Genomic DNA, 25,000 nt, shown 5'->3' with positions numbered 1-25,000 from the left:
CAAATCACAAATTATCTCCTCTCTCTTTCTCTCTCATTTTTCGATTGCAAGATGAAATTATAAAATTGTAGTGCATTAATGTCGTTAAATGCTCTCTCTCTCTCTCTCTCTTGTCAGTGACTTTCATTTAACGGAACAGGGATCTTTTTTGGTTCGTTTCTTTGTCAATTTCTTTGCACGGTGATACGAATAATAAAGTATCTTTCTTTTCATTATGTTACTGCAAAGACGCAACTTGTATGTCAGTGCGTTATGGCTACTGATAAATGCTCTTATGATCCTGTGTCTTCCAAAAAAGAGTAGAAAGTAGGAACTTGTTAGTTTCCTTTTTATTATGTCCATTGGCAGGATCAAAAATTCCGAAGCGCATTACTACGGCAGTACTTCTTCAACGTTATTTTGTGCACTGGAAGTCCCGATGGATTTAAGTTATTAAAAAAATCTTGCGGATATTGATGATAATTTTCATCTTCTATTGTGTCCGGGCTGAAATATTCGCGACTTTCTCCGGGGAAGTTGTACAGAAATTATGTATGAAAAATCGTAAAGTAACTAAGTCTACGGGAATAACCAGCCTCGTTTCACTGCCAGAAACAGCTCCGTTTCAGGGAATCCCTTCTCACCCCCACCCCCTACAAAGGAAGGGGGTAGGTTGGATGAAACACCATTACAAACCATCTTAGGGGTCCCCACCATAACCCTGCCAAGTTTCATGCCATCTGACCAGCGTTTGGCCGTGATTTGAAATGGACAGACAGACCAGACATTACGCCCATTATAGTATGATTATAGTATGATATATAATAGATATATATATATATATATATATATAATATATATATATATATATATATATATATATATATAATAATATATATATAATAAATTCATTTTTTAAACAGCTATGAATGTTATATATTATTTTTATTTTTATATTATTATTTTTTCTTTTTATTATTTTTATATTAATTATCATTAATATTATTATTATGTTTACTTTCATTCATTATTTTTATTTAAATATATCGCTGGTTTATGTATATTTTTTATACATGTATACGTGTATTTGTGCACGAATACATTTGTACTACGCACATGGATACATTCATGTGCGCATAACACATATTTGTATGCTACATTTATACATTTGTGTACAAATGTATGAATTACTGTACACATGCATACATTTATGTATACGTAAATGTATACATTCATTGAAGATATTTCTGTATCTATGTACACAGGCGTGGAAGTTATATATTTTTTCATTTATTTATATAGGTACGGAGGTAGCATATATATGTATATATACATATATATATGATATTGAAATGGAGGTTATTTATGTATATGTATATTGAGGGTTTTTATATTTGTATACATGCATAGTAGATATTTATCTCTGTATAGAGGCGTAAGAATGATTTATTTGGATATACAGGAATAGACGTTATTTATTTAACTGTATTTTTAGTTTTATATATTTATTTATTTACATTACGTCGCAGGGAAGAGGCCCCTGTTGGGTCGACGTTCAACTCTCTCTCTCTCTCTCTCTCTCTCTCTCTCTCTCTCTCTCTCTCCGGTATCAGGAACACTGAGAAACTGCTTAATGGTTGACGAGAGAGAGAGAGAGAGAGAGAGAGAGAAGAGAGAGAGAGAGCGAGCATCAGGGGGAATAGATTATTGAGGTTATAAAGCATGCATACGTCACCAGAATATACTATAAGAAAAATATAAATATGAAACAATAAGCCTCTGTAAAAATAAAATACCACAAAACTGTTGATAAATGAGGTAGGAATAAGGTGTTTTTTTTTTCTTTATTAATAAGTTTACTAAAAAATATGTAATGAAAAAACCTGTGTTTTTTACCTTTCGTCAAGATATGCACAAGGCTGAACATTTTTATTTTCATCGTATTTTCTGCTGTTCCATCACTTATTGTGTAAGGATGGTGGCAAATGTATTATATATATATATATATATATATACCATACATATATATATATATATATAGTTTATATATATATATATAGTATATATACTGATATATAATAAATATACTATATAGAAATAGACTAATTATTATATTTATTATTCATATGAAACGAACCCATCACTTTAAATACAAACTTCCAAATTAATAACTAAACAGATGAATGAATAAAGTTACATCTCGTCCTTTTGTTTCCCAGTGCAAATCGGGAAAATATGAGTCTGACTTTATCTACGGTCTTCCAATTCGCGAATTTTGCAGAGCAAAAGGGGGCGTAGCAGCGGATCCTTCGAGAAAGCTAAGGAGATGTTTTGTTTACTATTTTGTCTCGAGAGTCGTTCACCCTTCACGGCGAGTTGGGATATGCAACGTAATGGTACACTTGTCATCAGTCCCTTTTGTTCGATTTATTGTCTGTCGATGGTTACGGCACCAGGAAGAGAGGGAAAAAGGGGGGAGAGAGAGAGGAGAGAGAGAGAGAGAGAGAGAGAGAGAGAGAGAGAGAATTATCTGTGGTCTGAGGTAATTGTGCAGCAGTTCCAAGGCACCGAGCGGAGCTATGATAATAATCTCTTCCTTCTACTAGTTTCCAGCAATGTGTTCCCAGCGTTTTAACAAATCTTTGAGGTGGCTTCATCTCTCTCTCTCTCTCTCTCTCTCTCTCTCTCTCCTCTCTCTCGCATCGAAAGAGCTTCGTTGATTGAGCGAAGAATTATATTTTTTTCCTCTTAATTTCCACGAGTAGGAATTTCATATCTTGCGACCCAAATAGACTGAGGCAATACTTACGAGATTATATTTCGTCATGTCTTCTATCTAGCGCGAATGGTACCGACTTAAGGTCACAACCTTCCTAGAGAGAGAGAGAGAGAGAGAGAGAGAAATATTTTAAAATGCTGCATCAAATCTCAAGCTGGATCCCTCCCGCTTGACAACCTTCCGCGGAAGGTATGAAAGCACAACTCTCAGGCGCCTGCATCGTGTGTGTTTTTGTAATGATGAGGTCCCGTTAACATATGGGGAGTTAGGAATGTAGTATGTATGTGCATGGCCGTGCAGTTTGCAGCAGTAGGGGGGCCGGAGGGGTGGGGGCCGTTATGGAGGGGGTGGGGGGTGGGTTGGGAAGGGGGGCCAGTGGTAGTCCTCTCCGGCACAGACGGAAGGCCAGACTCCAATCGGTAGATGCCTTCGAGCTTTTGCTGCTTTTCTGCCTCGTCTTCTGTCTCTCTTCTTCTTCTTCTTCTTCTTCTTCTTCTTCTTCTCTACATTCGGGAGTTCAAGAAAGGAAGCCTTGCCTTAGGACCGCACCAACCAGCTCTCCTGGAGCTGCTCTTCTCCTATTCCCCCTCTCTCTTCTTCTTCTTCTTCTTCTTCTTGTCATACGCTTCATTCATCCGGTGAATGAGCTTTTTTTAAGCCTCGTCTCTCTCTCTATATCTCTATCTCTCTGTCTCTCTCTCTTCCTCTGCCATCTCTCGGGGCAAACGAAGATAATCGGCACATCTTCACCGGAGGTGTTTATGATGATGAAACCATTACGTCAGCTCGTTTTTTTTTTTTTTTTTTTTTTTTTTTTTTTTTTTTTTCTTTTATCTGCTTTTACGTTTTTCTGGCTGCTAGAAAGTATAGATGAACGTGGCCTTGGTACAGTTATCAGCTGCTGCTGCATCCTCGCCCGTACGCCGCTGCCAGCCGTAGGAAGCATCGCTGTAGCGCGCTGGGAATTCACCGCCGACAAGGATCCGCTGGTAGTGGGGCCGCCGTGAAGAACAGTTTTTGGGAGGAGGATACGTACGTGTCATGCCTCTAGGAGAGAGTCGAGAGAACTTTGGGATATCTTCTGCTGGAAGATTATGAAACTGAACGGTTGCTTCTTCAGATGACAACAAAGGGCGATGCTATGGCTGCCATTTTTGCTAGCTGATGCCTCTTTTTATTTTTGGACTGGGAAGAAGAAGAAGCACCAGAATAAGAAGACTGAGAAGATGAGTGATTAATCGTGTGGTTTCATTACCTCCATTGGCAGCTTCCCTTTTCTCCTTTGTTCCACAACAGATGGTTTCCTTTTTCGAATGGGAGGCCGACACGTATACCATATACTACTCCCCTCCTTTATTTTTTTTGTTCAGAACTGGTTTCTCCTTATGCAATCCTTACTGACAGACTGACTGAATACTACCTTGGCAACCCTCAAGTGGCCTCTGCCTTCATGAACTTCTGAAAGACAGTTTCCTCCAAGTTGCTGCTGGTGGCAACAGGTTTGACCTGAGGTCTTCGAAGGAATCTGTTTAATAATGCTTATATTCAAAAAATGGGTTCGCTTGATATGTTTCATCCAACTGGTTTAAAAAACCGAATGGTTTACTGACGGGGTTTGATTTGAGTGTAACTTTTTGTGGACTTTTTTGTCTGTTATTGAGTTACTGTTTTATGAAGTTGAATAAGGAGATGATGTTTAGTCTTATTCTATTTTGCTTATTTTAAGAGTAAGGTTTTATTATGACAGTCGTAAGCACGATCATTATGAAGCTACCCCTCTCTGGGAGGGGGGTAGGGTGGGTTGTTGGAATCAGTGCACCTCATACGGTGCACTGTAGGCATTCCTTAAGGTTCTTAGCAGCGTCCCTTCCTTAACCCTCTAGATGCAACCCCTTTCGTTCATTTTACTGCACATCCGTTCATATTCTCTTTCTTCCATCTTACTTTGCTCAACGCTCTCCTGACAGTTGATTCATACAGCAAGTTGCAACTGATTGCTTTGCGGTTTTCCTCCTGTTACGCCTTTCAGACCATTTTTACTACTGTCAGTTTCCGTTCCAGCGCTGACTGACCTCGTAGGTTCCAGCACTTGCGATTGACCTTTGGCCATCGTTCTGAAGACAATTTTGAACTAAATGAACGAATGAGTCCTCTGGAGTTCCCACCGGCGGGAAATTCTGCTGAGAAAATGAATTAAGCAAGAAAGTTACCCAATCCTTTCTAAGTGAAAGTTCCCCCAGGCATCCTCCAACTCCTTTTTTTTTTTTTTTTTTTTTTTTTTGGTGACCTTCTTCGTTCTGACCAGCAGGGGGGGAGGAGTGTTTGAATGGAATATCTTTCAGTGATGATGTAATGTTAGAAAGGTGTGACACTTCAGTTTCAGGCATCAGATGACATCAGTCTCTATAGGAAAGGTCTAAAGATGTCATCTGTTAAAATTGTAGCGTAAATATATATAGTTTACAGTCCAGATTATTTCTGGATAAGTCCAAAGGTGTCACTTTGTTTCTTAGATTCTACAAAATACTTTTTTCCTGTCTTTAAATCCACACAGATATATGCTTTAGCCAAAGTCTGAGGATAGGGTCTTTAAATCATGAAGGATTTCACTTTCAAAATCGAAAGATATTCTCAAGTCTCATCTCGACGTCGGTACTTTGAAGTTTGGAGGCGCCCTGAGGCTTTTGGTGAGGTCTGGTCTCAATCTCTTAGGCCTGATTTTGGCTCTATCGTTCAGTTTCTGTAGCCGGCTTTCTTACTATCAAAAGGTCCAAAAAAATCTTATATATGGCCATTCTACCCCGCAGTGAGTTGGTGCCGTCAGTGCACCTCACGTGGTGGACTGTAGGCATTACTTAAGTTTCTTTGCAGCGTTCCCCCCTTCCCCTAGCTGCAACCTCTTTCATCCCTTTTACTGTACCTCCGTTCATATTTTCTTTCTTCCATCTTACTCTCCTTAACCGGCTCGTAACCACGGTATCATAGTGCAGCTGTAAGGTTTTCTTAATGTTACACCTCGGTGGCTGCGAGTTCGGTTCTCGGGCATTCCATTGAGGAGTTAGAGATGTGTATTTCTGGTGACAGAAGTTCACTCTCGACGCGGTTCGGAAGTCACTTAAAACCGTTGGTCCCGTTGCTGAATTAACCCTTGCTTCCATGCAACGTAAAAACACCATACAAACAAACAGACAATAATGTTACACCTTCCAAGCCCTCATAGGTCCCAGCGCTTGGCCTTTGGCCTAAATTCTATATATTATTCTATTCTATATCTGTTCCGGTATTTTCTTGAATCAGCAAATGTCGTAATACGTCTTAAGTAAGCAGTGTGGAAGAACTCTATTTTTATCTTGTTTTGCTTTGGTAAAATCTGCGCGTCCATTTCTCTCTCTCTCTCTCTCTCTCTCTCTCTCTCTCTCTCTCTCTCTCTCTGCCCTTGGTGTCTTTGTTGGGTATCATCTGTTCGTTCTTTCCGATCTGTCATTATCAGCTGATTCAAGAAGCTCCGGTTGAGCTTTTGTTTTGTTTGAGATAAAAAAAATCCTTTAACCTGTTTCATTTTACCAGATATGTAAAGAGAGAGAGAGAGAGAGAGAGAGAGAGAGAGAATGCTGTCTACATAAGATGACATTCATTCATAATGTCCGAGAGAGAGAGAGAGAGAGAGAGAGAGAGAGAGAGAGAGAGCGAGAGAGAGAGAGAGAAGGATGCGGCTTCCGTCAGATAACCCCACACTCATTCAAATGTCTCGGAGAGAGAGAGAGAGAGAGAGAGAGAGAAGGTTTCGTAAGATAACTCCACACTCATTCAAAACGCAAGAGCCCGTGCCCATCCAAGACCAGCAGCAGCAGCAGAGGCAAAACGTAAAAACAGGCCCACGACCCAACGGGTGATCCAGGTCAGGCGGGCGCATGGTATTTAGGATGCCCACCTGTGCCAGATAAATCCCTTCCTGGGCCCAATGCGAACGCTGACCCAATTAAACCCCGGGTTCTCTTCTCGCAGCTCCAGCAGGAATTCCGTGCCCAGGCCGATTTGGGGAGTTAAGAATCGAGGGGTTGGGTGGGTAAGATGCACACTGTACTTACGTACACACAGGTATATATATGTATATATATATATATATAATATTATATATATATGGTATATATATATATATATATATATATAATATATATATATATAATATATATTATATATATATAATATATATATATATTATATATATATATTATATATCATATTATATATATATATATATATATATATATAATATCATACACACCTGTGTGTAACAGAACATTTTTACCAATCATATATATATATATATATATTATATATATATATATATATATAATATAACTGGTAAAAATGTTCTGTTTACATCAGAATTACCATCTAATAAAAGGAGCCCATAAACACACCAAAATATAGACAGAAAGTACTATATTTCTGTCTCTGAAATATAGTACTTTCTTTCTTTATTTTGGTGTTTTTATGGGTTCCTTTTATTTAATATTATTTATAATATACCTATAATATTTTATATATATATATTATATATAATATATATATATATATATATATGAGTACTAATATATATATATATATTATAATATTATATATATATATATATATATCATATATATATATATATATATATATATATATATATATATATATATATATATATATATATATATATATATATATATATATATATATATATATATATATATATATATATATATATATATATATATATATATATATAGATATATATATATATATATATATTATATATATATAAAGATAATTTAAGTACTCCCAAATAATATTTTCCCTTATTTTCCTTTACTAATTTGAGTACTGTCTCATTTTTTTGTACTAATTTGAGAACTCTTAATTTTTTTTTTTATAACTTTTTGAGTGTCCTATCCCAAGTTATTTTGTTTTGTATTTTTTAATACTCATTTCAGAACTGTAACTCGGTTCCTTTTTCTAATGCAGACGTGGTTGCAGAACTGTACCAGGTCTGGCCTAGATAAAATCTCAACGCAGAAACCGTGTTAGCAGTGCCATGCGTTTGCCTAAAATAGAGTCAGGACCAGAAACTGCAGTTTGGTGTAACTGTGAGTGTGCTCAGTTCTGCATAAACAATGGTACCGAAGGTACACATACACACACACACAAACACACACCTCCGTGCGATGGTTGGAGTAGGCACCTGTCCAGAATGCGAGACTAGAATATATATATATATCATATATATATATATATATATATATATATATATATATATATATATATATATATATATTCTGTGGACACCAAAGATTTCCTTTGCTGGCGTTTTCAAGAATCTCACATAGTTGCTTTCATTTAAAAAACAATTTTTTTTAGTTGGTGTCACATGAGCACCAGAAAGTCTGTGTTACTCTTCAGTCTACCACACAAAGTTTATTTCCCGGTATTTGTAAGTCTTTTTCACATGAGCACCTAAAAAGTTGGCGTCACACTTATATAAGTAGTTCGTTTTCGGGTATTTGAAATTTGTCACACGAACGCTTTAAAGTCTCCTTCGCTCTCAAGTCTTCACACTACTCTCTTTTCTGCTCATTTTAAGTTTGTGTCACATGGGCACTTGTAAACTTGTGTCAATCCTAAGTCTTTGCACTAGTCCCTTTTGTGGTATTTTTGAAGTCTGTGCCATATGAGCACTTGTAAGTCCTTTCAATTTTAAGTCTTGGCACTTGTCCCTTTTCTGCTAATATAAGTCTGTTACATGAGCGCTTGTAAGTCTGTGTCAATCCTAAGTCTTTGCACTAGTCCCTCTTCTGGTATTTTTGAAGTCTGTGTCATATGCGCAGTTATTAAGTTCTGTGTCATTCTTAAGCCTGTCACACGACTTTCTTTTGTGTTACGTGAATGAGGTGACCTTTTTTTCGAGAGAAATTTCATCTGTCTTTTCAGTTGATTCATCACCAACATCATGTTTCAGAGTTAGATAACAATTGTCTTAAGTCTGCGCAAAATAAGTAAATAAATAAATTCGATGATATAATCAAGGCCACCGAAAATAGATCTATCTTTCGATGGTCTCGGTATATAATGCTGTATGAGCCACGGCCTATGAAACTTTAACCACGGCCCGTTGGTGGCCTGGCCTGTGTCGTTGCCAGATGCATGTGTATTGCTAACTTTAATCTTGAATGAAATCAACACTAGTGAGGCTAGAGGGCTGCAATTTGGTATGTTGGATGACTGGAGGGTGAGTGGTCAACATACCAATTTGTAACCATCTAGCCTCAGTAGTTTGTAAGATCTGACGTTGAACGGCCAGACAAAGCCGGCACAGGTCGCCGAATTTCTTGGCTCAGAAAAACGAGATACGATTTGGTCGCAAGTCCGAAAAACAGATCTTATGACTTGCATATTCTCATATGTTCCTGGGGAAATGGCACATGCCACGGGGCCCCTGTGCAAAAGATATTCTTCAGATGTAGATGATATTCAGTAATTACTGTTGTAAATCGATGTTTACGTCAAAATTAGAGATTGGGAGATGAAATGGACAGGTGTATCTCAATTGGTTTTAAATTCGATATCCTTTATATATAATATATATATATATATTTATATATATATATTTATATATATACATAATACCATGTATATACACACACACACACACACACACACACACACACACACACATATATATATATATATATATATATATATATATATATATATATATTATATATATATATATATAGATGGTATGACCTGATTCTCAATCATAGAGTTAACTTGATCTCTCTCTCTCTCTCTCTCTCTCTCTCTCTCTGTCTGTCTTTCTCACACACACACACACACACAAGTTAATCACAAGTGTTTTTGATAGAAAAAGGGCATCGCTACACACTAACGGACATAATATATCAATCATTATTCACCCTCGCCACAGAGCACAGGAAGGACCACGTGACGTCACGCCTAACCCCAGGGAACGAACCTTTGACCTTTTGGGAAAAAAATAAGCTTGAGAATTTTCGTAAAAGGTTAATCGACTTAACACGGAGAGAGTCTTGGGAGAATGTGTGTGTTTTGGGGGGGGTGGGGGTGGAAGGGTGAGGACATAGAAAAATCAGGGAAAAGTTTATTTTTTTCTTTTTATGTCTTTCGAATAGTTTCGAAGATAGATGAACGTCTATTATTATTATTATTATTATTATTATTATTATTATTATTATTATTATTATTATTATTATTATTATATTATTCTTTTGACCAGTTTTGAAGATAGATGGAAGTCTATTATTATTATTATTATTATTATTATTATTATTATTATTATTATTATTATTATTGGAACGATGACATTTTTAAAATTAAGAAATAAAAAAGGCCAGCCATTTATTTCCTATTATATTTAATGCATTTGTTAAATTATGAAGATATATATTATAGTCCAGAAAATAATTTATTAGTATAATGTTTTTGTTGAATTAAAAAGATGCATATAGGCCAGCAAATCATTTAATTATAATAAGTTATATGACATATAATTAGCATAAGTTAATCAGGTGTCATTTCTCTCAGGCGCTGAATAATAAATAACAGAATAGTTAGTCCCGTAGGTGGGTTTAGTTCCGTCTGTGCACCCCTTGCGGTGCGCTGTAGGCATTACCTCAGGTTCTTTGCAGAGACCTAAACTGTAGCATTTTACTATACCTCCGTTCCAGTTTCCTTTCTTCAAACTTTGCTGTTCAACCTCCCTAACTTTTAGTTTTCTGTAAAAGAAAACTATCGTCCCGGTTTTGTCTGTCTGTCCGCACTTTTTTCTGTCCGCACTTTTTTCTGTCCGCAACTTTTTTCTGTCCCTACTTTTCCTGGTCCGCCACTTTTTTCTGTCCGCACTTTTTTCTGTCGACTTTTTTCTGTCCCGCACTTTTCCTTGTCCTACACTTTTCTTGCCGCATTTTTCTGTCCGCACTTTTTTCCTGTCCGCCTTTTTTCTGTCCTGCACTTTTTCTGTCCGCACTTTTTTCTGTCCCGCACTTTTTTTTTTCTGTCCGCATTTTCTGTCCTACACTTTCTGTCGCACCACTTTTTTTTTTCTGTCCGCACTTTTTTCTGTCCGCACTTTTTTATGTCCGCACCTTTTTCGTCCTACCCTTTTCTGCCCGCAAACTTTTTTCTGTCCGCACTTTTTTCGGCCGCACTTTTTTCTGTCCCACTTTTTCTGTTCCCTTACTTTTTCTGTCCGCCCACTTTTTCTGTCCGCACTTTTTCTGTCACTTTTTCTGTCCTACACTTTTCTGTCCGCAACTTTTTTCTGTCCCGACTTTTTCTGTCCCTACTTTTCTGTCCGCACTTTTTTTCTTTTTTTGTCCGCACTTTTTTCTGTCCGCACTTTTTTGTCCCTACACTTTTTCTGTCCGCTTTTTTCTGTCCCGCACGTTTTTTCTGTCCGCACTTTTTTCTGTCCGCACTTTTTCTGTCCTACACTTTTCTGTCCGCACTTTTTTCTGTCCGCACTTTTTCTGTCCGCACTTTTTCCTGTCCTAACTTTCTGTCCCACGTTTTTTCTTTCCGCACTTTTTTTCTGTCCGCGACTTTTTTCTTGTCCGCACTTTTTCGTCCTAACACTTTTCTGTCCGCACTTTTTTCTGTCCGCACTTTTTTCTGCCCTCCACTTTTTCTGTCCAGCACTTTTTTTGTCCGCACTTTTTTTTCTGTCGACTTTTTTTCTGTCCGAACGACCTTTTCTGTCCACACTTTTTTTCTGTCCGCACTTTTTTCTGCCGCACTTTTTTTCTGTCTGCACTTTTTTTCTGTCCGCAGTTTTTCTGTCCTAACACTTTTCTGTCCGGACTTTTTTTCTGTCCCGCCACTTTTTTCTTCGCACTTTTTTTCTGTCCGCACTTTTTCTGTCCTACATTTTTCTGTCCGCACTTTTTTTTCTGTCCCGCTTTTTTCTGTCCGCACTTTTTTCCCTGTCCGCACTTTTTTCTGTCCGCAATTTTTCCTGGTCCGCACTTTTTTCTGTCCGACTTTTTTTCTGTCCTAACACTTTTCTGTCCGCCTTTTTTCTGTCCGCTTTTTCTGTCCGCACTTTTTCTGTCCTACACTTTTCTGTCCGCACTTTTTTCTGTCCGCCTTTTTTCTGTCCCGCACTTTTTCTGGCCTACACTTTTCTGTCCGCACTTTTTTTCTGTCCGCATTTTTCTGTCCCTACACCTTTTCTGTCCCGCACTTTTTCTTCTCGCACTTTTTTTGTCCGCATTTTTTCTGTTTTTTCCGCAGTTTTTCCTGTCCTAAACTTTTTCTGTCCGCCCTTTTTTTCTGTCCGATTTTCTTTTGCCCTACGGCTTTCTGTCGACATTTTTTCTGTCCGATTTTTTTCTGTCCGCAATTTATTTTCTGTCTACACCTTTTTGTCCACCTTTTTTCTGTCCGCGATTTTTCTGTTTTTTCCGTCAGCTTCTTTTTCTGTCTGACTTTTTTCTGTTTTTGCAGTTTTTTGGTTCCTACCTTTTCTGTCCGACTTTTTTCTGTCCGCACTTTTTGCTGTCCGCATTTTTTCTGTTCCGACTTTTTTCTGTCCTACACTTTTTTCTGTCCGCATTCTTTCTTTTGTCGATTTTTTCTCCTCACACTTTTTCTGTTCCGCACTCTTTTTTTCTGTCCGCACTTTTTTTGTCCGCAATTATTTTTTCCTGTCCGCCTTTTTCTGTCCTACACTTTTTCTGTTCCGAGATTTTTTCCTGCCGCATTTTTCTGTCGCCTTTTTTCTGTCCTACCTTTTTCCTGGTCCGACTTTTTCTGTCAGCACTTTTTTCCTGTCCAGACTTTTTTCTGTCCCTAACTTTTCTGTCGCATTTTCGGTCCGCACTCTTTTTCTGTCCTACACTTTTTCTGTGCCGCATTTTTCCACTTTTTCCGCATTTTTTCTCCACACTTTTGCTGTCGCACTTTTTTCTGTTCGCGCAACTTTTTCTGTCCGCTATCCTTTTTATTTTACTGATCACTTTTTCCTGTCCGCACTGTTTTTCTGTCCGCCACTTTTTTCTGTTCCGCACTTTTCTGTCCTAACATTTTCTGTCCGCACTTTTTTCTGTCCGCAACTTTTTCCTGTCGACCTTTTTTGTCACCGTTTTTTTCTGTCCGCACTTTTTTTTGCTGTCCTACACCTTTTCCTGTCCTGCACTTTTTTCTGTCCGACCATTTTTTTCTGTAGCACCTTTTACTGACCTTTTACCTTTTTGTCCCGCACCTTTTTTTCTGTACGGCACGTTTTTTCTGTCGCACTTTTTCTGGTCTACAACTTTTCTGTCCGCACTTTTTTCTGTCCGCAATTTTTTATGTCCGCCAACTTTTTTCTTGTACCGCAACTTTTTCTGTCCGCATTTTTCTGTTTTCGCATTTTTCCTGACCACACTTTTTTGGTCCGCGATTTTTCTTTTTCTTTACCGCACTTTTTCTATCCGCACTTTTTTCTCTGCACTTTTTCTGTCCTACACTTTTCCTGTCCGCACTTTTCTGTCCTACACCTTTTTTTCTGTCCCGCACTTTTTCTGTACCGCACTTGTTTTTCTGTCCTACAACCTTTTCTGTTCCGCACCTTTTTTTTCTGGTCCGCATTTTTCTTTTTTGTCCCTACAATTTTTCTGTCCGCACTTATTTTCTGTCCGCCACCTTTTTTATGTCCGGCAACTTTTTTCTGTCCTACAACTTTTCTGATCCGCACTTTTTTTCTGTCCGACGACTTTTTTCTGTCCACACTTTTTTCTGTCCGGCACTTTTTTTCTGTTCCGCACTTTTTCTTATCCGCAAACTTTTTCTGTCCGCACTTTTTTTCTTTCGTCTTACACTTTTCTTCCCGCCCTTTTTCCCCCCCCCCCTGTACCGCACTTATTTTTCTGTCCTAACACTTTTGCTGTCCGCAGTATTTTTTCTTGTTCCACACACTTTTTGTCGAACACTTTTTTCTTCGCCTTTTTTGACACTTTTCTGTCCGCACAATTTTTTTTCTGTCCGACCCTTTTTCTGGTCCGCACACTTTTTTTGTCCGCAAGTTTTTTCTGTCCGCATTCTTTTTTCAATGTAGCACTTTTTTCTGTCCGATTTTTGTCCACTTTTTTCTGTCCTACACCTTTTTTTCTGTCCACACTTTTTTCTGTCCGCACTTTTTACGTCCGCAACTTTTTTTTCTGTTCGCACTTTTTCCTGTCCTAACAGTTTTCTGTCCGCAATTTTTTCTGTCCGCACTTTTTTGCTGTCCTGCACTTTTTTTTTCTGTCCAGCACTTTTTTTCTTTCCGCAACTTTTTCTGTCCTTACAACTTTTCTGGTCCGCCGACTTTTTTTCGTCCTAACCAACTTTTCTCGTTTCGCACTTTTTTTTCTGTTCCTACACGTTTTCTGTCCGCCACTTTTTTATTGTCCTTACCACTTTTGTTCCAACAACTTTTTCTGTCCAGCACTTTTTTCTGTCCGCAATTTTTTCCTGTCCGCACTTTTTTCTGTCAGCACTTTTTCTTTTTGTCCGCACAACTTTTTGGTCATACACTTTTTTTCTGTCCGCACTTTTTTTCTGTCCTACAACTTTTTTTTTTTTTTTTCTGTCCGCACTTGTTTTTCTGTTCCACCACTTTTTATGTCCCTGCACCTTTTTCTGGTCCGCCAACTTTTTTCTCGTCCTAGCACTTTTCGGTCCGCACTTTTTTTTCTGTCCTACCACTTTTCCTGTCCCGCATTTTTTTCAGGTACTACACTTTTCTGTCCGCACTTTTTTCATGGTCCGCACCTTTTCTAGTCCGCAACAATTTTTTCTTGTCCAGCAACTTTTATTTTTTCTGTCCGCACTTTTTTCTGTCCAGCCACTTTTTTCTGTCCTACCACGACTTTTTTTGTGCCATCCTTTTTTTTCTGTCCTACAAACTTTTCTGTCCGCACTTTTTCTGTCCTATCAACTTTTCTGTCCTGCACTTTGTCAGCTTTTCTGTCCGCACTTTTTTCCTGTCCGCATTTTTCTGTCCTACACTTTTTCTGTCCGCACTTTTTCTGTCTTGCACTTTTTTCTGTCCGCACTTTTTGTCTATCCGCATCTTTTTTCTTGTCCTACACCCGTTTTTTCTAGGCCGGCACTTTTTTCTGTCCTCCATTTTTTCTGTCCATTTTTTCTGTCCGCACTTTTTTCTGTTCCGCAACTTTTTCTGTTCCTAACACTTTTATGTCCGCACTTTTTTCTGTCTAGCACTTTTCTGTCCGCGACTTTTTTCTGTCCGCACTTTTTCAGTTTTTTGTCGCAATTTTTTTCTGTACTACATTTTTGTTCTTTCCGCCACTTTTTCTTTTTTGTCTACATTATTTTTTCTGTCCGCAATTTTTTCTATCCGCACTTTTTCTGTCCTACACTTTTTCTGTCCGCACCCTTTTTTCTGCCGAACTTTTTTCCTATCGCACTTTTCCATGTCCGGCTATTTTTTCTGTCCGCAACATTTTCTGTCCTACACTTTTTCTTGGTCGCAACTTTTTTCTGTCCTACACTTTTTCTGTAGCACTTTTTCAGGTCCGTACACTTTTCGTCCGCACTTTTTTCTTTTTGGCCTACCTACTTTTTATGTCCGCCTTTTTCTGTCCTACACTTTTTTGTCCGACCTTTTCCTTTTTCTGTCCACCTTTTCCTGTCCGCCCTTTTGTCCGCCCTTTTACGTTTTTTTCCTCATTTTTCTTTGTCCGCAACTTTTTCTGTCCGGCTTTTTTCTGTCCGCACTTTTTTCTGTCCAATTTTTTCTTTGTCCGCACTTTTTTCTGTCCCCTTTTTCTGTCCGCTTTTTTTTTTGTTCCGAACTTTTTTCTGTCCGACTTTTTTCTGTCCCACTTTCTGTCCGCACTTTTTCTGTTTGGCACTTTTTTCCGTCCGCCAACTTTTCCTGTCCCCCACTTTTTTGTCCACTTTTTTCTGTCCTCCATTTTTTCTGTCCCTTTTTTCTGGTCGCACCTTTTTTCTGTCCCATTTTTTCTGTCCGACTTTTCTGTCCGACTTTTTTCTGTCCGCATTTTTTTTGTCGGCCTTTTCTGTCGCTTTTTTCTGTCCGACTTTTTGTCCACTTTTTTTCTGTCCGACTTTTTTTCTGTCCCACTTTTTCTGTCTACCTTTTCTTGTCCGAATTTTTTCTGTCCCACTTTTTTCGTCCGCACTTTTTTCGGTTCTCCACTTTTTTTCTGTCCACCTTTTCTTCGCCATTTTTCTGTCCTACTTTTTCTGTCCGCACTTTTTTCTGTCCGCCTTTTTCTGTCCGCCTTTTTCTGTCCGCCTTTTTGTCCTCATTTTCTGTCCGCACTTTTTCTGTCCTACACTTTTCTGTCCGCCTTTTTTTCTGTCCACTTTTTCTGTCCCCATTTTTTCTGGTCCGCTTTTTTTCTGTCCTAACACTTTTTTTCTGTCCGCCTTTTTCTGTCAGCACTTTTTTCTGTCCAGCATTTTTCTTGTCCGCACACTTTTCTGTCCGACTTTTTTCTGTCCGGCACTTTTTCTGTCCTACATTCTTTTTTGTCCGCTTTTTTCTGTCCGCCCTTTTTTCTTGTCCGCTCTGTCCTAACACTTTTCTGTCCGCACTTTTTTCTGTCCTCACTTTTTTCTGTACCCGTCCTAACAACTTTTTTCTGTCCGCACTTTTTTCTGTCGCAATTTTTTCTGTCCGCACTTTTTTCTGATTTTCTTGTCCGCACTTTTTTCTGTCCGCCCTTTTCACACTTTTTGTCCGCATTTTTCTGTCGCACTTTTCTGTCCGTCACTTTTTTCTGTCCGCACTTTTTTGTTTTTCTACTTTTTTCTGATCCGTCCTACACTTTTTTCTGTCCGTTTTTTCGACTTTTTCTGTCCCGCTGTCGCACTTTTTCTGTACATTTTTTCTGTCCGCACTTTTTTCTGTCCGCACTTTTTCTCGTCCTACACTTTTTCTGTCCGCACTTTTTTCTCGTCCGACCTTTTTCTGTCCACACTTTTTCTGTCGCACTTTTTCGCGGACTTTTTTCTGTCCGCGACTTTTTTCTGTCCGCCCACTTTTTTCTGTCCGCACTTTTCTGTTTTCTAACTTTTTTTCTGACCCACTTTTTTCTGTCCGCACCTTTGTTTTTTTTCTGTCCGCGACTTTTTTCTGGTCCTGCACTTTTCTGTCCTAGCACTTTTCTGTCCGCGCGACTTTTTTCTGTCCGCACTTTTTTTTTCTGTCCTGACCTTTTTTATGTCCGCACTTTTTTTCCTGTCATTTTTCTGTCCTACGACTTTTCCTGTCCGATTTTTTCTGGTCCTAGCAACTTTTTTCTGTTCCGCATTTTATTCCTGTCCTACCTTTTCTGTTTTTTCCGACTGTTTTTCCTGTCCTACACTTTTCTGTCCGATTATTTTTCTGTCGCACTTTTTTCTGTCCGACACTTTTTTCTGTCCGACTTTTTTTCTTGCCGCACTTTTTTCTGTCCGCATTTGTTTCTGTCCTATTTTCCTTTTTGTCCGCCTTTTCCTGGAACCTAACATTTTCTGTTTCCGCACTTTGTTTTCTGTCTAACACTTTTTGTCTTTTTTGCCATTTTTTTTCTCGCACTTTTTTCTTTTTTTGTCGCACTTTTTTCTGTCCGCAACTTTTCTGTCTCCGGCACTTTTTTCTGTCCGCAACTTTTTCTGTCGCACTTTTTTTCCTGTCCACAACTTTTTCTGTTCCGCACTTTTTTCTGTCCTACACTTTTCTGTCCGAACTTTTTCTGTCCGCACTTTTTTCTGTTTTTTCGCGCACTTTTCTGTCCGCCGACCTTTTTTTCTTGTTCCGACCTTTTTCCTGTCTAGCACTTTTCTGTTTTTCCATGTTTTCTGTCCTACAACTTTTCTGTCGCACTTTTTTGCTTGGTCTCAACTTTTTCTGTGCATTTTTCCTGTCTAACCTTTTCTGTTTTTTCGCACTTTTTTGTCCGCACTTTTTTCTTGATCCGCACTTTTTCCCATATCGCCACTTTTCTGTCCGCTACATTTTTTCTGTCCGACCTTTTTCTGTCTACACTTTTCTGTCCGGATTTTTTTCCTGTTTTTCGATTTTTCTTCTACCGCACTTTTTTCTGTCCGCACCTTTTTGTCTACACTTTTCTGTCCGCACTTTTTTCTGTCCGCATCTTTTTTTCTGTCCGCGATTTTTTCGTTTTCTACACTTTCTGGTTTTCCGCACTTTGTTCCTGTCCTAAAAAGCGCTTTTTTCTGTCCGCACGTTTTTCTGTTTTTTCCGCACTTTTTCTGTCTACATTCTGTCCTGCCACTTTTTTCTGTCCGGCACTTTTTGTTCTATCCAGCACTTTTTTCTAGTCCGCTTTTTCCTGTCGCACTTTTTTCTGTTCCGGCACTTTTTTCTGTCGCCTTTTTTTCCTGTCGAAGCTTTTGTTTTTCTGTCCGGCACAGATTTGTCCTAACACTTTTCTGTTTTCCGGCACTTTTGTTTCCTTGTCCGACTTTTTTCTGTCGCCTTTTTTCCCTTTTGTCCTACACTTTTTCTGTCCGCACTTTTTCTGTCCACTTTTTTCTGTCCGCACTTTTTCTGTCCGCCTTTTTTCTGTCCTACATTTTTTCTGTCCGCCTTTTTGTTTCTGTCCGCCAGCTTTTTTCTGGTCCGGCACTTTTTTTCAGTCCTAACAGTTTTCTCTTCTGCCAGACTTTGTTTTATTCTGTCCGCGACTTTTTCTTCCGAGCCACTGTGTCCGCACTTTTTTCTTTTTTTGTCCCACACTTTTTCTGTCTGCACTTTTTCGTCTTTTTTACAGTTTCTGCCGCACTTTTTTCTGTCCGCACTTTTTTCTGTCCGCACTTTTTTCTGTCCGCACTTTTTCTGTCCGCACTTTTTTCTGTCCTACACTTTTCTGTCCGCACTTTTTTCTGTCCTACACTTTTCTGTCCGCACTTTTTTTCTTTTTTTGTTTTCCTCCGCACTTTTCTGTCCGCACTTTTTTCTGCTTTTCCTACACTTTCTGTCCGCACTTTTTTTTCTGTCAGCACTTTTTTTCTGTCCGCACTTTTTCGTCCCGCATTTTTCTGTCCGCACTTTTTTCTGTCCGCACTTTTTTCTGTCCTGCACTTTTCATTTTTTCCGCCCGCTTTTTTCTGTCCTACACTTTTTTCTAGTCCGCACTTTTTCTGGCCTACCACGTGTTTCTGTCTACTTTTTTCTGTCCGCACTTTTTTCGTCCGCACTTTTTCTGTCCGCAACTTTTTTCTGTCCGCACTTGTTTTTCTGTCCGCACTTTTTTTCTGTCTGCACTTTTTTCTGTCCGCACTTTTTTCTGTCCGCACTTTTTCTGTCCTACACTTTTCTGTCCGCACTTTTTTCTGTCCGCACTTTTTTCTGTCCGCACTTTTTTCTGTCCGCACTTTTTTCTGTCCGCATTTTCTGTCTGCAAACTTTTTTCGGTACGCATTTTTCTGTAATAAACTTTTGTCGCACTTTTTTCTGTCCGCACTTTTTCTGTCCGCACTTTTTTCTGTCCGCACTTTTTTCTGTCCTACACTTTTCTGTCCGCACTTTTTTTGTCTGTCCACCTTTCTAGCCGCACTGTTTTTTCTGGATGTCCTACTTTTCGTCCGCACTTTTCTGTCCTAACATTTTTCTGTCCGCATTTTTCTAGTCCGCACTTTTTCTGGTCCTACACTTTTCTTTTCTGTCCTTACACTTTTTTAACTGTCCGCACTTTTTTGTTTTTCCTGTCCTACACGTTTTTCTCGCACCTTTTTTCTGTCCGCACTTTTTTCTGTCCGCACTTTTTCTTTTCTACACTTTTCTGTCCGCACTTTTTCTGTCCTACACTTTTCTGTCCGCACTTTTTTCTGTCCGCACTTTTTCTGTCCTACACTTTTCTGTCCGCACTTTTTTCTGTCCGCACTTTTTCTATCCGCACTTTTTTCTGTCCGCTCTTTTCTGTCCGCACTTTTTTCTGTCCGCACTTTTCTGTCCGCACTTTTTTCTGTCCGCACTTTTTTCTGTCCGCACTTTTTCTGTCCTACACTTTTCTGTCCGCACTTTTTTCTGTCCGCACTTTTTCTGTCCGCACTTTTTTCTGTCCTACACTTTTCTGTCCGCACTTTTTTGTTTTTCTGTCCGCACTTTCTGTCCGCACTTTCTTTTCCGCCACTTTTTCTTGTCCTACACTTTTCTGTCCGCACTTTTTTTCTGTCCGCGCTTTTTCTGTCCGCATTTTTCTGTCCTACACTTTTCGTCCGCCTTTTTTCCGTCGGATTTTCGTCCGACTTTTTTGTCCGCACTTTTTTGTTCCGCTTTTTTCTGTCCGCACTTTTTTCTGTCCGCACTTTTTTCTGTCCGCACTTTTTTCTGTCCGCACTTTTTCTGTCCTACACTTTTCTGTCCGCACTTTTTTCTGTCCGCACTTTTTCTGTCCTACACTTTTCTGTCTGCACTTTTTTCTGTCGCACTTTTTCTGTCCGCACTTTTTCTGTCCGCACTTTTCTTGTCCGCACTTTTTCTGTCCGCACTTTTTCTGTCCGCACTTTTTTCTGTCCGCACTTTTTCTGTCCTACACTTTTCTGTCCGCACTTTTTTCTGTCCGCACTTTTTTCTGTCTGCACTTTTTTCTGTCCGCACTTTTTCTGTCCTACACTTTTCTGTCCGCACTTTTTTCTGTCCTACACTTTTCTGTCCTACACTTTTCTGTCCGCACTTTTTTCTGTCCTACACTTTTCTGTCCGCACTTTTTTCTGTCCGCACTTTTTCTGTCCGCACTTTTTCTGTCCGCACTTTTTTCTGTCTGCATTTTTCGTCGCACTTTTTCTGTCCTACTTTTCTGTCCGCACTTGTTTTTCTGTCTACCCCTTTTGTCGCACTTTTTTTCTGTCCGCACTTTTTCTGTCCTACACTTTTCTGTCCGCACTTTTTTCTGTCCGCACTTTTTTCTGTCCGCACTTTTTTCTGTCCGCACTTTTTCTGTCCTGCACTTTTTCTGTCCGCACTTTCTGTTTCCGCAATTTTTTTAGCTGGTCCGCACTTTTCTGTCCTACACTTTTCGTCCGCTTTTTCTGTCCCGCACTTTTTCTGTCCGCACTTTTTTCTGTCCTACACTTTTCTGTCCGCACTTTTTCTGTCCTACACTTTCTGTCCGCAACTTTTTTACTGTCTAACACTTTTTTCTGTCCGCACTTTTTTCTGTCCGCCACTTTTTTCTGTCCGCACTTTTTCTGTCCGCACTTTTCTGTCCGCACTTTTTTCTGTCCGCACTTTTCTGTCCGCACTTTTTTCTGTCCGCACTTTTTTCTGTCCGCACTTTTTCTGTCCTACACTTTTCTGTCCGCACTTTTTTCTGTCCGCATTTTTCTGTCCTACTTTTTCTGTCCGCACATTTTTCCTGTCTGCACTTTTTCTGTCAGACTTTTTCTGTCCTACACTTTTTCTGTCCGCACTTTTTTCTGTAACCGCACTTTTTCTGTCTTTACACTTTTCTGTCCGCACTTTTTTCTGTCCGCACTTTTTCTGTCCGCACTTTTTTGTGTCCGCACTTTTTCTGTCCGCACTTTTTTCTGTCCGCACTTTTTCTGTCCGCACTTTTTCTGTTCCTCACTTTTCTGTCCGCACTTTTTCTGTACTACTTTTTTCTTTTTGTCCGCACTCCTGTCGGACTTTTTTCTGTCCGGACTTTGTCCTACACTTTTTTCTGTCCGCACTCTGTCGAACTTTTTCTGTCCGCACTCCTGTTCCACACTTTTTTCTGTCCGCACTTTTTTGGTCCGCACTTTTTTCTGTCCGACCTTTTTCCTTGTCCTTTTTACACTTTTTTCTGTCCGCCACTCTGTCACTTTTTTCTGTCCGAAATTTTTTCTGTCCCACTTTTCTGTCCGCACTTTTTTCTGTCCGCACTTTTTCTGTCCGCATTTTTTCGTCCGCACTTTTTCTGCTTTACACTTTTTCTGTCGCACTTTTTTCTGTCCGCACTTTTCTGTCCGCACTTTTTCTGTCCGCACTCTGCTACCCTTTTCTGTTCCGCACTTTTTTCTGTTTTCTGCCGCTTCTGTCCGCACTCTGTCCCACTTTTTCTGTCCACACTCCTGTCCACACTTTCGTCCGCACTTTTTTCTAGTCGCACTTTTTCTGTCCGCACTTTTTCTGTCCCACTTTTTTCTGTCCTACTTTTTCGTCCAACACTTTTTTTCTGTCGCAATTTTTTCTGTCCCAATCCCTTTGCCCACTTTTTTCTGTCGCACTTTTTCTGTCCTACACTTTTCTGTTCCGCACTTTTTCTCTCCGCACTTTTTCCTGTCCACATTTTCTGTCCGGCAATTTTTTCTGTCCGCACTTTTTTCTGTCCGCCACCACTTTTTTTCTGTCCGCACTTTTTCTTGTCCGCACTTTTTTCGGTCCGCACTTTTTTCTGTACCGCACCTTTGTCCGCACTTTTTCCTGTCCGCACTTTTTTTTCTGTCCGAACTTTTTCTGTCCTACACTTTTCTGTCCCGCACTTTTTTTGTCCGCACTTTTTCTGTCCGCACTTTTTTCTGTCCGCACTTTTTTGTTTTCTGCCACACTTTTTGTCCGGACTTTTTCTGTCCGCACTTTTTTCTCGTCCGCACTTTTTCTGTCCGCACTTTTGTTTTTTCTGCCCTCGCACTCTTTTTTTCTGTACTACACCTTTTCTGTCCGACACTTTTTTGTCCGCACCTTTTTTTGTTTTTCCGCACTTTTTCTGTCCTACACTTTTTTCTGTACCGTCACTTTTTTCTGTCCGCACTTTTTCTGTCATACACTTTGTGTCCGCACTTTTCCGTCCGCACTTTTTCTGTCCGCACTTTTTTCTGTCCGCCAATTTTTCTGCCTACACTTTTCTGTCCGCACTTTTTTCTGTCCGCCTTTTTCTGTGCACTTTTTCGGTCCGCACTTTTTTCTGTCCGCACTTTTTCTGGTCCGCAAACCTTTTCCGTCTTTTTTTGTCCGCACTTTTTCTGTTCCGCACTTTTTTCTGTTAGCACTTTTTCTGTTCCGACACTTTTCTTGTCCGCACTTTTTTCTGTCCGCACTTTTTCTGTCTGCACAACTTTTCTGTCCGAACCACTTTTCTGGTCTGCCACTTTTTTTGTTTCCGCACTTTTTTTGTCGCACTTTTCGTCCGCAATTTTTTGTTCCTACACTTTTCGTCCGCAATTTTTTCCTGTCCGCACTTTTTTGGTCTTACACTTTTTCTGTTCGCCTTTTTTCTGGTCCGCATTTTTTCTGTCCGAACTTTTTCTGTCCCCACTTTTTTCTGTCCGACACTTTTCGGTTCCGCACTTTTTTCTGTCCGCACTTTTTGTCCAACCCTTTTCTGTCCGCAATTTTTTCTGTCCGCCCTTTTCTGTCCGCACTTTTTTTTTGCACTTTTTTCTGTCCGCACTTTTTCTGTTCCGCCAACTTTTCCTGTCCGCACTTTTTCTGTCCGCCCTTTTTTTCCGCACTTTTTTCTGTCCGGTTTTCTTTTTTTCTGTCCTACACTTTTCTGTCCGCACTTTTTTCTGTCCGCCACCTTTCTGTCGCACTTTTTTTTCGTCACTTTTTATGTCCCGCACTTTTTTTTCCGCACTTTTTCTGTCCGCACTGTTCCGTCCACTTTTCTGTCCGCCCACTTTTTTCTGTCCGCACTTTTTCGTCCGCACTTTTCTGTCCGCACTTTTCTGTCCGCACTTTTTTCTGTCCGCACTTTTTCTGTCCGCACACTTTTCTGTCCGCACTTTTTTCTGTCCGCACTTTTCTGTCCGCACTTTTTTTTGTCCGCACTTTTTGCTGTCCGCACATTTTCTGTCAGCACTTTTTCTGTCCACACTTTTTTTGTCTGCACTTTTCCTGTCCGCACTTTTTTTGTCCGCACTTTTTTCTGCCCACCCTCAGATCTTGAAAACCACTGAGGCTAGAGGGCTGCAAATTGGTATGTTGATCATCCACCATACAGTCATCAAACATACCAAATTGCAGCCCTCTAGCCTCAGCAGTTTTTATTTTTTATTTAAGGCTAAGTTGAGCCATGATCGCGCGTCTGGGAACGATATACGAGACCACAACCGGGCCGTGGTTTCAGTTACGTGTGCCGCGGCTCAAACAGCATTATACACCGAGAATACCGAAGGATATATCTATCTTCGGTGGCCTTGATTATACACTGTACAGAAAACTCGATTGCGCCGAAGAAACCTGCGCATTTTTCAATTGTAATCTATTAAAGGTACCTATGTATTTGTATTTTTTTCACTTTATTATAAGTGCACATTTTTCTTTCACTTTTTATTTATAAGTGCAATTTTTTTATGTTTATTTTTTATGTATCAGTGCAATTTTTTTTTCACGTTTTATTTATAAGTGCAATTTTTTGTCAGTTTTTATTTATATGTGCAATTTTTTTTCACATTTCATTATAAGTGCATTTTTCCCACTTTTTTATAAGTGCAATTTTTGTTCACTTCTTATTTATAAGTGCAATTTTTTTCACTTTTTATTTACCAGTGCAAATTTTTTTTAAATTTTTATTTAGAAGTGCAAATTTTTTTCCCTGTTTATTTATAAGTGCAAATGTTTTCTCTTCTTATTTATATGTGTGCATTTTTTCACTTTATTTATCAGTCCAAATGTGGCGTTCTCTCCCACTGATGCCTTTTAGAAGAGAGCTTTGTGCTTGAGCGACGAATTTCATAAAGTCAGCTGCGTGATTCATTTAATAGTTTATTTTTCTTTTTTCTTTTATTGCTCTTAATTATCGCACACTGTGTCACTCGGCAATTAGGAACTTGTTCTGAATGATTTACTTAATAGTTTTCATCTTTTATTTATTATTTTTAATTTTTTTTTATTTTTTTATTTTATAGATAATCTGTACGTATAAAATTATATTAATGGAGTAGAATACTTGATTTGATGAAGTCATAGATAATAATTAATAATAATAATAATAATAAAATAATAATTAACAATAATATAATATATTATATTATTATTATTATTATTATTATTATTGATTATTATTATTATTATTATTATTAAATATGGAATATTTATTTCTTAATGTATATTAAAATCTGAATTATAAACTTTTCTTTTGAAGGGTGATTATTTCTTATTATTTTATATTTTATATTGTTCATTTAGTGATTCTTCTTTTTTTCAAGGTTTGATTATATATATATATATATATATATATATATATATATAATATATATATATATATATGTATATAA

General features: G+C 38.7%; 1 long non-coding RNA gene across 2 annotated transcripts in view; it reads left to right on the top strand.

Moving 5' to 3' along the window:
- Positions 1-25,000, top strand: part of LOC135198647 (uncharacterized) — a 148,964-nt gene that overhangs the window by 92,885 nt on the left and 31,079 nt on the right. The window lies entirely within an intron of this gene.

The sequence above is a fragment of the Macrobrachium nipponense genome, chromosome 22 (assembly GCF_015104395.2).
Source record: "Macrobrachium nipponense isolate FS-2020 chromosome 22, ASM1510439v2, whole genome shotgun sequence".
Taxonomy (NCBI): Eukaryota; Metazoa; Arthropoda; class Malacostraca; order Decapoda; family Palaemonidae; genus Macrobrachium; species Macrobrachium nipponense.
This window is presented reverse-complemented; position numbering and strand designations above follow the sequence as displayed.